Source organism: Nuphar pumila, chromosome 2, assembly GCF_984573655.1.
Source record: "Nuphar pumila chromosome 2, dmNupPumi1.hap1.1, whole genome shotgun sequence".
Classification (NCBI taxonomy): domain Eukaryota; kingdom Viridiplantae; phylum Streptophyta; class Magnoliopsida; order Nymphaeales; family Nymphaeaceae; genus Nuphar; species Nuphar pumila.
The window spans coordinates 34,716,762-34,735,049 of NC_143250.1; the positions used below are offsets into that span (position 1 = coordinate 34,716,762).

The 18,288-nt window shown below is 37.9% G+C and overlaps 1 protein-coding gene across 1 annotated transcript in view; it reads left to right on the plus strand.

Moving 5' to 3' along the window:
* LOC149845223 (D-xylose-proton symporter-like 2) overlaps positions 1–18,288 on the plus strand; it is a 159,814-nt gene that overhangs the window by 124,842 nt on the left and 16,684 nt on the right. The window lies entirely within an intron of this gene.

Consider the following 18,288-nt stretch of genomic DNA (forward strand, 5'->3'; position numbering starts at 1 on the left):
TCTTATCATCAGAAATCCCAGACTTAGAACATATATCTGCAGCAAGCTTCATCTGTGACAAAATATATCCTCTAGGAGAATATGCAACCTCAATTCCAAGAAAATATCTGAGAAAACCTAAATCAGACATATCAAAATTATCTTTTAACATATTTTTAACATTAATAATACTACTTTGATCATTTCCAGTGATAATCATATCATCAACATAAAGCAACAAAATTACGATACTAGAACCTGCATTTTTAACAAAAAGAGCAGTGTCAGTATAACAAGAATGAAATCCTAATTTTATCATGATATCACTAAAACGATCATACCAAGCCTTAGGAGCTTGTTTAAGACCATATAATGCCTTTAAAAGCCGAAGTGTTTGACCTTGCTTAATATTTATTCCGGGTGGTGGATCCATATAAACTTCTTCACTTAAACTTCCATTTAAAAAAGCATTTTTTACGTCAAGTTGATAAATAGGCCATTTTTTGGTTGATGCGACAGCTATTAAGGTTCTGACACTTGTCATACGAGCTACGGGGGCGAATGTTTCTTCGTAATCAATACCATATTCTTGGGAGTATCCCTTAGCAACCAATCTTGCTTTATATCGTTCCAACGAGCCATCGCTTTTAGTTTTAACTTTGAAGACCCAACGACAACCAATAGGTTTTTTGTGTGAGGGTAGATCAACTACTTCCCAAGTATTGGCCTTTTTTAAAGCATTTAGTTCAACTTGCATTGCTTCAACCCAATGAGGTATAGATTTAGCTTGATTATAGTGGGTTGGTTCAAAATAAGAGTGTAGAGTTATCAAACATGCCCGATAGTTGGGAGTTAAAGAGTCATAGGAGACAAACCTATTTGGGGGTATTGATATTCTAGAAGAGTGCCTAACTTGTGGTTCCTCAATGGATTCGGAAATTTGAGAGTATTTTTCGAGGGCACTAATAGGTTTTTCTTGATTTCTTCTTGAGTAAACATTTATATTGGCATTGTTATCATGAACATTTGTATTTGAATTATTATCATTTGAGAATGTTATGTCAAGAGGGGATACCTCGTGAGTGTCATCTATGTTTTCAAGAGAATCTTCTTGTATGTCATCAATAAGATCATATAAGAATACATTATCGATTTCATTTGTCTCTTCTATTTTATCAAAACCGTTTTCTTCTTCGAGAAATGTTACATCTTTTGAAATATATAGTTTATCATTCTTAAAATCATAACATCTATACCCTTTTTTATTTTCACCATATCCAAAAAATACACATTCAATTGCTTTGGGAGATAACTTATCCCTTTTATGTAGTAGGACAAAACATTTGCAACAAAAAATACGAAGTCGATTAAAATCGGGTGAAAACTTAAAGAGTTTCTCATAGGGAGAAGCATTTTTTAACTTAGAAGAGGGCATTCTATTGATTAGATAGGTTGAGGTAAGAACGGCTTCCGCCCAAAATTTTTTTGGAATATTTCTAGACACAAGCAATGTTCTAGCGGTTTCTATAATGTGCCTATGTTTCCTTTCCGCTAGGCCATTTTGTTGAGGAGTCCTAGGACATGACTTTTGATGACAAATGCCATTTTGGTTTAAATAGTTTTGGAATTCGTGAGATAAGTATTCACCACCGGAATCGGATCTTAAAATAGATATGTTACTTTGAAATTGATTTTGAACCTTTTTATGAAAATCTTTAAAGAAAGTAAATACTTCCGACTTATGACTAAGGAAATAAATCCAAACATACCGAGTAAAGTCATCAATAAACGTAACATAATATGAGTAACCCCCTTTAGACATAACCGGAGAAGGACCCCAAACATCCGAATGCACCAATTCAAAAGGCCTTGATGAGAAAAAAGATCTAGTTGGAAAAGGAATAGACTTCATTTTTCCAAAAATGCAATCTTTGCAATTAATTTCTTTTTCCTTACAAAATTTGTTTCCAAAAGGAAAGAGATACATTTTGGAATAACTTGGATGACCAAGTCTTTTATGCCAAGTTTCCATATTTTTTTTCTTGGACATAAGAACAAAAAAAGTTTGTAGGGAGATCAAGGTGGTCCATATAATAGAGGTCTCCCTTTCTATGGCCTTGCCCAATCCGCTTCCCGGACCGGAGATCCTGCACAAAGCAACCATTAGATGAGAAAGATATTTCACATCCATGGTCGGCAATTTGAGAAACCGAAAAAAGGTTTAAATTTAATTTGGGAACAACTCTTACTTTTGGAACACAAAAATTTTGAAAATCTTTAAAAGAGCCAATACTTGAAATTTTTCAAAAAGGTTCCATCGGCCGTTGAGACACAAGAGTCTTTTGAATTGATGCAAACTTCACTAAGTGCATTCTCATGAGGGGTCATATGAAAAGAAGCTCCGGAATCAAGGATCCAAGAATACGTACCGGGTGATGATGTCGAAGCAATGGCCGCACCCGATGTGGAGGAAGAAACTTTAAGCATTTGTTGGAGAGCCATAGATATTTGTCCAAGAGTTTCTTTAATGTCATTGTTTTTGCCTTCATCTTCTTTGGAGGTGGTTTCTTCAAGAGAGGCTACTTTAGGCTTGAAGGCTCCCATAAGCTTTGGACAAACGGGTCTAATGTGACCCGACTCATTGCAATAATGACAAACAATCATTTTTCTTCCTCCATTGTAGTTCCCTTGTTTCCCAAAATGAGGAGGCTTATAGGTTCTAACATTGTTACCCGGTTTGGATACGGCAAGGACTTCATCAACATGCTTACTCATGCCAAGCCTTGTCTCCTCTTGAGTGATTTCGGCAATAGCATCCTCAATAGGAGGAAAAATAGATCTATGGAGAAGTGAGGATCTCACTTGCTCAAATTCGGGGCGTAGCCCAAAAAGAAATTGAAACAATCGCTCTTGTTCCATTTGTTTTTGTCTTAAATCAACATCTTCCATAGAAACTCACTTTGGCTCTAAAAGAGCCAATTCATCCCATAGTGGGTTAAGGGCACTATAGTAGTCTTGAATGCTAGAATCACCTTGCTTGGTGGTTCTAACTTTTTCTTGCAAGAAGTATGCTCTTGCAAGATCCTTTTGGGTATACATACCCCTCATAAAGGACCAAGCCTCATTGGCTCGACGAAATTTAGCTATATTAGCACATACCTTAAGCTCCACATTGTTCATAAACCACGCAAGGATTTTTGCGTGATTGCTTTCTCAATCTTCTACTTCCTTTTGATGATTTTCAATGGCCTTGAGACGAGCATCTCCCTCAAGAGTTTTTTCTTGATCTTCTTCCATTTTTGTGAGCATAAGCTTAGGTTCCGGAACGGTCCCCATGACATAACTCCAAAGTTTCTTCCCTTTGAGATTATTCTCCATTGCCGATGCCCACATCATATAGTTCTTTCCATTGAGTTTGAAAGAAAGATCAATCTTTGTCTCCATGATGTTGCCAAGAAGTGAGAAGATGTCCACCAAAATAGGAGATACACGAACCACACCTTTCCTTCAAGAATCGAGTGGCTCTGATACCATGTAATGAGATATTGCGGAAATATAAAGAGTGCATACAAGCACATACAACAATGAATAAAAGAGAAAATATCACAAGTCCACGAAGGGACAATACAAGCACAAGCCTTTAAGAAGGCAACAATATACAAAGCCTCTTATTGAAAAGAGAGAGGAGCTCTCCAAGATGAAAATACACAAGGGGATCACCCCTATTTATACAAGAGAAGGAGGAGGAAAAAGGAGGGCCAAAGGGCCTCAAAAGGAGAGCCAAAAGGGGGCTCCCATAGAGTCGTTGGGAGCCCCCAACGGTCACATTTGTGACCGTTGGGGGCTCCAACGACTTCTATGTTGGAGCCCCTTTTGGTCCTCAAAAATAATAAAAAAAGAAATGAAAAAATAAAAAATAAAAATTACATTTGTTCAAAAAAAGAAAAAATAGTTGTTTTCTAAAACAACTGTGAAATTACAAAAATACCCCTATCGGGTATTGATGTAATAAACAGAATATATATATATATATATATATGTATATATATATATAATAGGTACATTTTAACACCTTTATCCTATGATTTACATCTCCATCAATTTCTCCATACTTTTGAATGATAGATCCCAAATATTTGAAAGAATCATCCACCGGTATTTCTTGCTCACCAAGCTTCACTACACTCTCATCTCTATTTCATTGCTTACTAAATCGACATTCCATGTATTCTGTCTTACTCTTACTCAACTTAAAACCTCTTGCTTCCAATGTTTGTCTCCATAATTCTAACTTAGCATTAACCCCAGCTCTAGACTCATCAATCAAAACAATATCATTAACAAACAACATACACCACGGCACATTTTCTTGAATTGATCTCGTAAGCTCATCCATCACTATAGCAAATAGGAAAGGGCTTAAAGCAGATCCTTGATGTAACCCAACCGTTATAGAAAAATTGGTTGTCACCCCTCCACAAGTGCGGACATTGGTTACTACTCATTCATACATAACTTGCACCTCCCCATGCATCATCAATTCCAACATGCATATCATCATTCATTATAATATTAAACATTCACATTATCATGCATCAACAATTCAAACATGCACATCCTCATGCATCAATCCATTGGGTCATTAACCCGCTTGGTCAAAACAGAGCAATATTGTGCCACATGTGAGATTAATTTATAAGCATGAATAAAATATCATATCAATGCATTTCACAATTATTATCCTAATAATAAGGCACAAAAACCTAGCCTCAACCGGCTTACGAGTGGTTCAACCAAAGCCACCCCACAATCGGTGTCCTTTAAATAATACACATACTCAAATCCAAACATCTCATTCATCCGAATAAAATATACAAACGTATATTGGCATCATATCACATGTGATAAAACACATAATTATATTCCTGGTTAAACATAGCTAAAATAACCCAGATTATGAATCTAATAAAAATTAGATTCCAAGGACCACTTGGATTACGAACCAAATTGGATCAATCAGCTTTCATGGACCATAACAAAAAAAACATCAATTTTTTTTTTTAATTTCAAACCTTCAATCCAGTTTTATAATCATACCCGGCAAAATTAAATTGATTTACATACCAGATCTCAAATTTTACTTATTTAAGCGAAACTTCTAGTTTATTAATTAAAATCTCAGGTTTTTAAATCGTGGTTGACAAAAATCTAGATTCACCTAATTTAAAATCCCAGATTTAAATCATTTAACAAAAAAATTGATTTACTTAATTAAACCCCAGTTTCAAACCCACGCTTAAACTAAATTTAAACTCAATTAAAATCAGATTTAAGTCACATCTAAACGAAAAACTTAAATTTACCTAATTACATTCATATTTCCATGTTTAAACAGCTTAAAATTTATCCAATTAAATCCCGATTTAAATCACATTTAAACCAAAAACTCAGATTTGTTTAATTAATCCAGATTTAAACCATATTTACCAAAGCTCGAATCCCTTTACTTAAATTCCAGGTTTAATCAGGTTTAAACTAAAATTCAGATTTATTAAATGAAATCCCAGAGTTACAACAAAATTTTCAGATTTATTCACCCAAGACTACCCGTTCAAAACTCGGATTTATTTAGCTTGAAACTAACCGGCAAAAAGGTCATATTTAATAACATAAGGCTAACCGGCTAAAAATCATATTTAATAACCTATTATGAAAAAAAACAGGTTTTATTAAACTAACATTCCCTTCTAGTTTACCACTTTGAAGAACTAAGAGCTACCTATGTTGCAGGCATGCAAGATCACTCATATGGGAAAATGCAACTTTAAAGCACAAGATTGCAAAATAAGCAACTCAAAATTCAATAGAACCAGACAAAATCAGGCACAGTACATGCTTGAAACCAAGGCGCGAAAAGTACAGAAAAAAATGAATAGTAGAAGCACCAGTGAAAGAATCCTTTTCATAATAAAGAACATATTAAGCGACAATCTGAACCAAATATCTAGTAAACAGCGATAAACAACCCATAAACAAATAACCAACGTAGAGTGGGATATGTCGATAATCTTACATGGACAGACCAGAACCCATCTAAACATGTAAAGATCTAAAATACCACCTGTATCCTCATAAAAGCACATGTTCTACAGAAGCATCTGGGCCTAACACAATAAAATTAATCTCTCTCACAACTTTAGAAGTATTCAGGATTCTGAAAAAGATCCATAAACACAAAAAAAAAAAGAATCGTCAATGTCTTGTTTTGACTACCACGGTGACCATTTGTTATCAACTTCTGATTCGTGCCCAACATTAAGGAGTATAGGACCATACACGTAAAGATAAAATCACCACATCTATAGATTGACTCCAATTAAGAACTTTGCAGAACGTGACACATGTTCAGTGTAGGAATCCAATATTAGTAACAACAACGTCAGATTATAGAGGTTCTGCATCAGAAACCAAACAATCCAAACACATGCTGGTTTTGCCTCAACCTAAAATACAGCCTTTGGTGGACAGAAATCCCAATTTCACATTTCATAAAATCAACCCCACCATCAAAACGTCCGTATCCAACAAATTTTATTTTTTTAAACCAAACCTATGTTGAATCGATATATGCTAGTTCCTCACGTGTCAGACCATGAGAGGGCCCGTACCTTATGTGATTCGAGCAACACCGAAAGAAGAGGAAGATGAAGGAGGCATTGGAGAAGAAGGGGAGAACACGTTAGCCTGCAGCCTATTCCCCACTCATCTCTCTCTCTCTACTCGGTTCAACCTCCTCCCTTTTTCTTTCAAAACTAATATTGAGGAGGGCTGGTATGAGTTGTTTAAAACAAAAGTGACTCCTCTTAGAGAGGAACGTCCCTTCCTAAAATAGAAAGTCTTTTATTTCCCAAGGGAAATAAAAGTCCTTCCACTATGAAACTCTTAATTATATACATCTTATTATTTTTTTTAGTACTTATCAGTCTTATCTATCCAACTACAATTGGATATTCGATCTTGGCCCAAAGGGTCCAAGATCCATATCCGGATCCATCCTGCCTCATATGGATCTCAGATCTCGACCTAAATGGTCCAAGATCCATATCTCGTTAACCACATATATATTATATATTAAATCAATTTAATAATAATATATATTTATTTAAATAAAGCTTACATTTATTAAAATTTTAAAATTAGGCAAAATTTGCGAGATATTACAGAATTGGCCTCCAAATTGCTCTCACAACTCTTAGGGTGCTTGGGTTCCCCCTAGTGGCCTTTATACAAACGAGGGAGTCGACCCTCAAGAGGTATTTAAAACCCAAAATGTAAAAAAATATTTTTCATTTTTTTTAAAGCACGCTAAAGGTTTATCGTACAATACGGGTCGATACGAGGGTGTATCGTATGATACACCTGATATGGATACGATACACCCTCGTATCGCGTATCAGTTTCTGTCAAAGTTACAACACGTATAGTATCGTATCGTATGATACAATATGATACTTACAACACTAGTAATACTTGTGTTCTCTACGACCGATGGAGGAGTTTGAATTGCTCTAGATGCAATTAGAGTATGTTGTTCAATGGCTTTCTTGTAAGTGCTTGTGCAGTACCCAGAATTAGTCTGGAGTTGGGAAAGATTGAGGGTTAGAAGGGTTTCGTTAGATAGCTAATTGGTGGATATTATGATTTCGAGAGATTCTGGTAAGATGGCTATGGTCAGCCTTGTAAACTTCATAAATTTTAAGGGGTTTTCAAAAAAAAAGAATTGGATCCAGGTTGGATCCGATCGGATCCAACCCGGATTCGGGTGGAATGTTGACTCCCCAGGAGGGGGGGTTCTTTTTTTACAAAACCCGACTCCCTCTCGACTCTCTCCCCTCGATTCACCCCTGCCTCTCTTTTTTCCCCTGACTCCCTCTCGTCCCTCTCTTCTGTTAAAATATGTTGTATATATATATATTTATATATTTAGATTATGACATATACACATATATATTGACATATATGTCTATATGTCTATCTATATATATAAATATATATATTTATATTGTAATACCCGATAGGGGTATTTATGTCATTTCACATGTACACGCATATCCTAGATATGCTTCCTTTTCTTTTTCCTTTCTTATTCTTTTTTCCTTTTTCTGTTTTTTATTTATTTCTTTTTATTGTTAAAGGGGGTCCCACATAGAGACGTTGGACCCCCCTCCAACGGTCATAAATATGACCGTTGGAGGGGCTCCTCCTTGGGTCCCTTGCTGTGTATAAATAAGGGGCATGGCCCCATGTATCTTTTAAGCTTCTTGTGAAGCATTTAGTGAATGAAATATATTTTTTTCTTCTTTGTGTGCTTGACCACCTTTTGTGGTTTATTGTGTGCCCTCTAGTGGCCTCTTGTGTATGTGCGTGCTTCCGTGCTTGCTCTTGGAGTTCTTGCCTCTCTCGATTGGCACTTCATTACATGGTATCAAAGCCTTGGTTGAAAAAGCTTCATCGGATCCTCTTTTGACAAGCAATATCCTTCTCTTTCTTGCCTTCATAGTCTTCTTCTACAAATGGCAAACAAGGATGCAAAAATCAATCTCTCATTCAAATTTGATGGGACCAATTATCGCATGTGGGCAGCCGCAATGGAGAACAATCTCAAAGGTAAGAAACTTTGGGGTTATGTATGTGGAACCGTTCCGGAACCACAATTGAAGTTGACTAAATTTGAAGGTGATGAGGAAAAAGCATTAAATGAAGAAGAAAAGGAGAAGGCTATCCTTGACTATTCTTCTAAAATAGAAGATTGGGAAAATGAGCATGCTAAAATCTTAGCATGGTTCATGAACAATGTCGAATTGAAGATTTGTGCAAATCTTGCCAAATTCAAGAAGGCTAATGAAGCTTGGTCTTTTATGAAAGGCATGTACACTCAAAGGGACCTTGCTAGACACTTTTTTCTTCAAGAGAAGGTAAGGGCTACCAAGCAAGGTGATATGAGTATTAGGGACTACTATAGTGCCCTATCCTCTCTATGGGATGAACTTGTCCTTCTCGAACCTCAATGGGAAGGTAGTGCTATTGCCATGAGGCAAGAGCAAATGGAAAAAGAAAGGTTCTTTCAATTTATTCATGGGCTTCGCCCCGAATTTGAGCAACTTAGAGGATCCCTTCTTCATAGGGCCTCTACTCCTCTAAGTGATATTTTAGCCGATTTATGTCAAGAAGAAACTCGTTTGGCTTTAAAACGAGATGTTGATGAAGTTCATGCCGTGTCTAGACCCGGCAACAATGTAAGAACATATAAACCACCACATTTTTGGAAGAATAATGGTGGTGGAGGAAGGAAAATCGTTTGTCATAATTGTAATGAACCGGGCCATATTCGTCCGGATTGCCCCAAGTTCAAAAAGAAGGTGGCTTCCGTTGGTGAAATTCCTCCAAACGCCAATGAAGATTCAAAGAAGGATGGAGACATAAAGGAGTCCATCGCTCATCTAACTGAAACTCTCCAACAATTCATAAAGATGAACTCTTCATCAGCGTCTTCACCTTCCACGTCCGGCGCTGCCATCTCCTCTTTTCCAGGTATGACCTCTTGGATTCTTGACTCGGGTGCCTCATTTCATATGACCCCAAATGCATCACTTTTGTCAAAACCAAGTCTCAATAAATTTAAATCATACGTCTCCACTGCCGATGGAACATCCTTGGGTGTTGAAGGCATTGGAAATCTTGAGAAAATCTATGACCAAAATAAAGAATTTTTTGTTCCCAAAATCCGTATTATTCCAAAACTTAACCTAAATCTTTTTTCCGTGTCTCAAATTACCGATTTTGAGTATAATGTCTCCTTTTCACCTACTCATTGCTATGTGCAGGATCTCCGGTCCGGGAAGCGGATTGGGCAAGGCCATAGAAGAGGGGATCTTTACTATATGGATTTTTTGTCTTTGCCATCCAAATCATTTTGTAATCATGTCCAAACTAAAGATATTGAGACTTGGCATAAGAGGCTTGGACATCCTAGTATTTCCAAGTTAAATCTCTTTCCATTTTTGGAAAAATTTTGTAATACAAATACATTTACATGTAATGATTGCATTCTTGGAAAGATTCACTCTCTTCCATATTCACATAGTAATTTTGTGTCAAAAAGACCTTTTGAACTTGTGCATTCCGATGTATGGGGGCCGGCACCCGTTATGTCCAAAGAAGGTTATTCTTACTATGTCTCTTTTATTGATGATTTTACTAGATATACTTGGGTTTACATTATTAAAAATAAATCCGATGTCTTCACTAATTTTAAAGAATTTCATGTTCTTATTCAAAACCAATTTCAAAACAATATAGCCATATTTAGATCGGACTCGGGAGGAGAGTACATGTCTAAAGATTTTCAAAATTACTTTAAAATAAATGGAATTGTGCACCAACGTTCTTGTCCTAAAACTCCGCAACAAAATGGTCTTGCGGAAAGGAAACATAGACATTTAATTGAAACCACAAGAACTCTTCTTGTGTCTAAAAAAGTTCCCAAAAACTTTTGGGCCGAAGCCCTTCTTACCGCAACATATCTTATAAATCGTATGCCTTCCTCCTCTTTAAAAAATATTTCACCTTTTGAAAAACTATTTCAAATTACTCCAGATTTTAATAGACTAAGAATCTTTGGATGCAAATGTTTTGTACTTAGTCAAGGACAAGATAAATTGTCTCCTAAAGCTCTTGAATGTGTATTCATTGGCTATGGTGAGAATAAAAAAGGCTATAGATGCTATGATATTCGAAATAATAAATTGTATGTGTCAAGAAATGTGAACTTCATTAAAGAACAAAATGGTTTCGATATCCACACATCTAGGGAAGACATTGATTATTCTTTTCTATTTGACTTAGCTCCTAGACTTGAATCCCCTGAGGCAATTATTTGTGATAATACTTGTGATGGCATCTTACACTATAATGATATCTCACAACAAGATAATGGTTCCCAAAATGAAAGTCTAAATGATATAAATGTATATACCCGGCGGTTAGGAAATGAACATCAACCTGCTATTGACAGATACTCTCAAGATTTCTCCTTAGAAGAATCTATTGACAACAATCCACCTAGGAGATCTTCTCGTACTAGTAGGCCACCACAAAAATTTGTGTCTTATGAATCCTTTTCTCCGAATTATAGGTCTTGCCTTATGTTAATACATTCATACCATGAACCTTCGTCATTTAAGGAAGCTAAAGATCATCCACATTGGATTGAAGCTATGAAAATTGAGTTAGAGGCTCTTAATAAAGCCCAAACCTGGAGCATTATTCCTCAACCACTAGGAAAAAAAGCAATTAGGTGTAGATGGGTATATAAAGTCAAAACCAAATGTGACGGATCTCTAGAAAGATACAAAGCTCGCTTGGTTGCAAAAGGCTACACCCAAGAATATGGGATTGATTATGAAGAAACCTTTGCTCCTGTAGCTAGGATGACTAGTGTACGAACCTTAATTGCTCTAGCTTCTATTAAGCAATGGCCGATATATCAACTTGATGTTAAAAATGCGTTCCTAAATGAAAATCAGTGTGAAGAAGTTCTTATGGATCCTCCGCCGGGTCTTGAAATTGGGAAAGGAAATATTCTAAAGTTGAACAAAGCTCTCTATGGTCTTAAACAAGCACCAAAAGCTTGGTATGATCTTTTTAGCAAAGTAGTGCTTGATAATGGCTTTTCTTCATGTTACACCGATACTGCTTTGTTTGTTAAATCCTCTAATGAATACATAACTATCTTATTGTTATATGTTGATGATATGATTATCACAGGTAATGATAAGAAAGGTATTGACCTTATTAAAAATATTCTTAAGAAAAATTTTGATATGTCTGACCTGGGTTTTCTAAGGTATTTCTTAGGTATTGAAGTTGCATACTCCCCCAAGGGGTATGTCCTATCTCAGATGAAGCTTGCCTCTGACATTATTGCTAGGTCTGGGCTGACAGATGACAAAAGGGTGAAGACTCCAGAAGTCATCAATGTCAAGATGAGAGCCAGTGATGGCACTCCTTTAGCAGATCCCACGCCTTACCGTCAACTGATTGGATCTCTAACATATTTATCTATCACCAGGCCCAACATTTCTCATGCAGTTCATAGTGCAAGCCAATTTCAGACTGCTCCCTCTACTATTCATATGGCAGCAGTAATGAGGATTATTAGATACTTGAAAAATTCCATAACTAAGGGAGTATTCTTATCCTCTTCTTCACCTCTTACTTTACTTGCGTATACTGACTCCGATTGGGGGGGTAACCCCGATGATCGTATTTCTACCACAGGTTATTGTGTGTTTCTTGGTGATTCACTTATCTCATGGAGGTGTAAGAAGCAGCATAAAGTCTCTCTCTCGTCTACCGAAGCAGAATATCGTGCGATGACCACTACCACAACTGAGATTGTATGGTTAAGACGCTTGCTTAAAGATATGGGTGTCTCCTTTTCAACTCCTTCAAAGTTGTGTTGCGACAACAAGAGCTCTATCTATATTGCTAGCAATTACACCTTTCATGAACGAACAAAGCACATTGAGATGGACTGTCATTATGTTCGTGATGAGTTCTTACGGGGCACCATTCAACTCCCATATGTTCCTACTGAATATCAGCTGGCGGATTTCTTCACCAAAGCCTTGCCATCGCCTCGCTTCTTCTTTCTCCTTAGCAAACTCTCGGTGATTTCCCCGTGTGTTTGAGGGGGGGTGTTAAAATATGTTGTATATATATATATTTATATATTTAGATTATGAAATATACACATATATATTGACATATATATGTCTATATGTCTATCTATATATATAAATATATATATTTATATTGTAATACCCGATAGGGGTATTTATGTCATTTCACACGTACACGCATATCCTAGATATGCTTCCTTTTCTTTTTCCTTTCTTATTCTTTTTTCCTTTTTCTGTTTTTTATTTATTTCTTTTTATTGTTAAAGGGGGTCCCACATAGAGACGTTGGACCCCCCTCCAACGGTCATAAATATGACCGTTGGAGGGGCTCCAACGTCCCTATGGGAGCCCCTCCTTGGGTCCCTTGCTGTGTATAAATAAGGGGCATGGCCCCATGTATCTTTTAAGCTTCTTGTGAAGCATTTAGTGAATGAAATATATTTTTTTCTTCTTTGTGTGCTTGACCACCTTTTGTGGTTTATTGTGTGCCCTCTTGTGTATGTGCGTGCTTCCGTGCTTGCTCTTGGAGTTCTTGCCTCTCTCGATTGGCACTTCATTACATCTTCCCCACCCCAACCCTCGTCTTTCCTCCCGTCTCTCTGGTCACCGAAAACCACCACTGGTGGTTTCCCCTCCTTCCTCCGTCCAACTTCCCTCTTTCCTCCCCCACTCGGCTCTCTCAGTGTTACGAGAGACATCACCGATAGCTACTCCAGTGGCCACCACCATCCACCAATTTTGCACTCCCATCTGATCGCCAGAGCTCGTCGCCCCAGCCGGTAAGTTTTCTCTCTTAATCTCGCTCTCACTTGGTTTGGCCGGATAGAGGGGTTGAGCCACCTCCACCCGACGCCCCCCTCGTCTGTCTGTCTCCCTCTCGCTTGGTTTGGCCGGATGGAGGGGCTGAGCCACCGACACCCGCCCCTTTTTCTCCCTGGGGATGGCAGTAGCAACACTGTTGGGTGGCTGGCTAATGCCGCCTCCTGTTGCTGCCACCACCATTCTTTTTTTTTCAGTTGGTCACAGCCGCCACTGCCTTTGACAGTGGCTTGGCCACCAGCCTCCCTCATCCCTTGCTCTTTTAGTTGGAAGACAGACGCCACCACGCCTGTCCTCCCTTTTTCCCCTTTTTGTCAGTCGGCTGCGGTGGCCACTGCCTCCGGTAGTGGGCTGACCACCGACCTCCCGATGTTGACTGGTGGTCACCGCAGCCAATACCTCCGGCAGTGGCTTGGCCGCCGACCTCTCGGTGCTGACAGTTGGCCACGGCAGCCACTGCCTTCGGCTTCCCTCCTTTTGAACCGAGCTCAGCTCGGTTCCCTCAGTAGAAGGACCGAGCCTAGGCTCAGTCCTGTCTCATTTGGGGGCCAGACCCGGCTCAGCGTAATAACCGAGCCCTCTTTCCCTGCGTCCCCTTTTCTAGTTGCGCTCAAACAACTCCTAGTGTTGCTGCTGGCTCGAGCATGGTCGAGCCAAGCAAAACTCGGTTATCTCCGAGTGCAGCTCGGGTTGGTCCAGTACCTCGGCCCGACTCGTGCGCACCAAATATCAACTCGATTCCTTGCCGAACCAAACAAGACTTTTTATGCCTTGTTCCATCCGGTTCGGCTTGCTAGCGAAGCCGACTCGATTTCTTATACCGAGCCCGGCTTGGTCCGGTCGGCTCAAACTAGGTTCGGGTTTGACCCCTGTGATGCAATCATCGCCTCATCCGCTAAAATAAGGTTTTAACATCATTCTTTATGCAATACAATAGAATCCTTTTTAGCGCTCTACATCAGCACAACAAATGAGAGACTTATCGAGGCACGAGCCTTTAAGAACTTATACTCGGAATCGTCAGAGATTCGGACCATCTTCGAGGTAGGAAAAAGTTGCATATGAGAACAATGTTAGAATACTTCTAACTCATACATATTATATTTACATTATATATATATATATATGCTTTTAACTCAAAGACACAATTTTGGGTATTCTTGTCCATTTTAAATTATGTCATTTACTTTGTCGTCACACTATAATGTGCACAGGCTCCAGCTTTCTGTAATTTATTTAGCTCGATGTGTGGTTTCACATATCGAGCCCTGCTTTATGTCATTTACTTTATCGCCGCACTATAATGTGCACAGGCTCCTGCTTATGCAATTTACTTAGTCCGATATACGGTTTCGTACATCGGGCATCGCTTACACAATTTATTTAGCTCGATGTGTGGTTTCACACATCGGGTCTTGCTTCATGTCATTTATTTTGCCGCCGCACTGTAGTGTGCACAAACTTATGTTTTACTATGTATGTATTCTATATACATATATAATTTTATAAAGTACTTAGTTTTTGCATACTCCTGCCTACTTTAGATTACGCTAGTATGTATTTAAAGACAGATTTGTGCATCCTCACCGAAACTCAAATTTTGATAGATTTTTACCTGTGAGATTTCAAGCTCACATTCTCCGATGTCTCGAAAGCAAAACAAGTGTTTTGCATTTGCATATTCGCAACTGAGTTTTCTCTTTGAACCAACATAACAAAAAGGGTTCAATTATGTAGCCCTCTGTGGTACGTACGTCTGGCCCTTCTTTTCGGTATCCAAATTGACTCGGATATTTCCCGACCTAAAGCACAGGATATTGAAATTTTCAAATAATGTTTGGGTTTCTTTCTAAGAAACCAATATCTTTCTCATCGTAGTGGTACTATCAGACATGCACGACATGTTAGTAATACGATGATTGGACTGGAGGTTTATGGTAACCTCGTAGTACGACAATGCACAATGATTAAAAGAAATTCACATAAATGAAAATGATCGCCTTCACAAGCAAGATGCTCGATTTGGTTTAAAAAAATGGAGCATGTAAAATGGGTCGTTAGTTAAAATAAGACCTGGTATACCCATTCGTCTCTTTGGTTCCGTCAAGAGAGAGGATGAGATGATACAAAAACTTCGCTCGAGTAACAATGACTCAGTGTCCTCGGTCATCGGAGTTAGGGGTCTGGGCTACCAAATATTATCCTCCGTGGTAGATCTCATTGACTTTTGCAGAAGTTCGGATGCATCCCTTGCCAATTATGTTTTTGAAAAATTCTCTCTCGGTCATGAGCCGTCTCCTTAGGAGCGGGTTTATCTAGTTGTCCGAGGTATCAAAATACATAGAATAACAAACCCCCAGACAATCTCAGTTGTTTCTACATTTATCCTGTGCGTACCCTCAAGTCAGTTAATTATCAAAAAGAGATTACCATGCTCATTTTACTTATTCTAAAACTGCACATCGCAAAAGAAACAACTCATATGTTAGTCTTGTTCTGATTTTTGTTATCTATGCACCTACCAGTCTTTTATAAGTTTGACCCGTTTTATGGGATACATGTGATGATTAGGTTGATGCGGCAGGTGATGACGCGGTGACGTGATGATATCAAGATCCCAGCTCCTGAGCACGTATTGTAATTTTGTAAAAGGGTTTCTTTTGAAATTCCTCTTTTGTGTAAGCTTTAATTATCAAAAACCTTGTTTTGAATCTATATGGTTTCAATTATTGTATGGAGATACAAATCCATTGTGTAAAGGAAAGTTCGCCTGTAATGCGCCCAAGGTCCATTGACTTGTTCTTTCAAATATTGTTTTTCGCTGAACTACCGTTTTAAACTTTGAAAAATGATTGATTGGCAAGTTTCAATTTTTTCTTAAAAGTTACAAGTTCGAGATTTTGGGGCGTTACAAGCCTTCTATTGTTAATCTGTTGACTATCGGTTCTATCTTTGGCACTAATATTATCCTTGGTTGGGTGAAGTTCTACCATTTACCGGATAAGGGATGGTCAGGAGATCACAATTTGGGAGGTACCTATGAAGGCGATGTCACATAGGTGCGGGTGCGGATACGGGTGCAGATGTACGATACTTTAAAAAAACTTGGGTGCGGAGGTGCGAGGAGGATACATATGTATAATTTTTAACAGTTTTAAGTTAACACTAATGAAATAAAAACAAGTATCATATAATCAATTTATCATGCATAAATTCATGCAATAAATCAAATTAACAATCTACAATTGCTATTCCTCATCAATAAAAAATAACACCACACTTGTGGGTAGGCGCCGATATATGTATAATAGATATATGTATTCATACGTGTATGTGTGTGCAATGCATTTATGTATTTATATATAATATTGATAAAACTGGACTTGGTTAGGGTTATCTGAATCTACTTTTGGACAGAAATGGACCTCAATGTGGTTGACTTCACCTGACACAAAGGAAGCCGTGTCCAAGTGTCTCACCCGCATGGGTGTGGGTGCGATGCAGGTGCGGTGCCCTGTTAGAAGAGTCCGTGTTACATAGTATGAAGGGCATCTCTTAGAATCCTTTTTGTACCAATCTGCATCAAATCTTTGATTTGGTCCCTTCCTGTTTGAAGATCTAAGGTTGCTAGACCTTTCGACATCTTCAGCAGCAAATACGCTTTTTATCATGACCAAACTGACATCTTTAGACTTTTGTCAATGAGCTTTTTGGCAACCATTGTCTCCCTAGCCACGGCATAGGGTACAGAGAAGAAAGTTTTGATGCAGATGTTTCCATGTTTGGGGGACATAGTATCAGTCACTTTTGGTCATTTTCTAAAATTTGGAATTTCTTCGGAAACTTTATTTTATGATATATATAGAAGAAATGAATGCTCATCGAAAACAACGTTCGACTTGCATGTGTCATGCATATAACGAGCATTCATTCTGAGCCACAATCAAACTCTGATTTTGAGGTGGATTGGGCCTGGTAAAGGTACAACTTGGTGAACCGTATTTATTCTGAAACTGATACAGATGCCTGTGGTATTTTTCTTGTTATTTTTTGCTCCTTGTCTCCTGTATGATGCACATTGCTGCCTTCTCTTCTTTCAGCTCCCCTTGTTTGTACTCTTTAATTGCTTATGGACTTCCCTAGCCAATTTGTGGACTCTTTCTGGATGTATTTATGTTCATAAATATTAAATGTAATGCCATTTATGAATTTTATTTGTAAAAAATGACGACAAATAAAAGGTTGTTACAGTTGTCAAATGTTTAAACGTTTCTGAATGCTACTTATAAATAGGTAAATATAGACAGCTTTATGACTGAGATAGGTCTAAAAGGAAAATTGTTTTTTAGACTCAGTTATCGACGGGTCCTTTGATTTGACTTGAAGAGATCCAATTCAATTAGCCTAGATCTGGTATAAATTCAAGTACAACTGGATATAATTATTAGGGATGGGTGGTTTCTATGGGTCAAATGAATCTATATTGGATATGAATCTGAGCCAATTGTGTTGGATCTAGCCATGTCTATTCTAATATGAGCTTATGTTGCACCTGACTATAGTCTTAAACTCCTACCCAAGATTTTGATCTATGTATTGGCGTGACAAACTCTAAAGTCAGGTGGGTTGATTGGATCGTGTCCTCTACTCAATCCAATTTATGATAATTGCTACCCAATGTATCCATGTTAGACCTAAGCAAGTCCATAGGACCATATCTTATTTGGTTCAATCTACAAGGTACTCA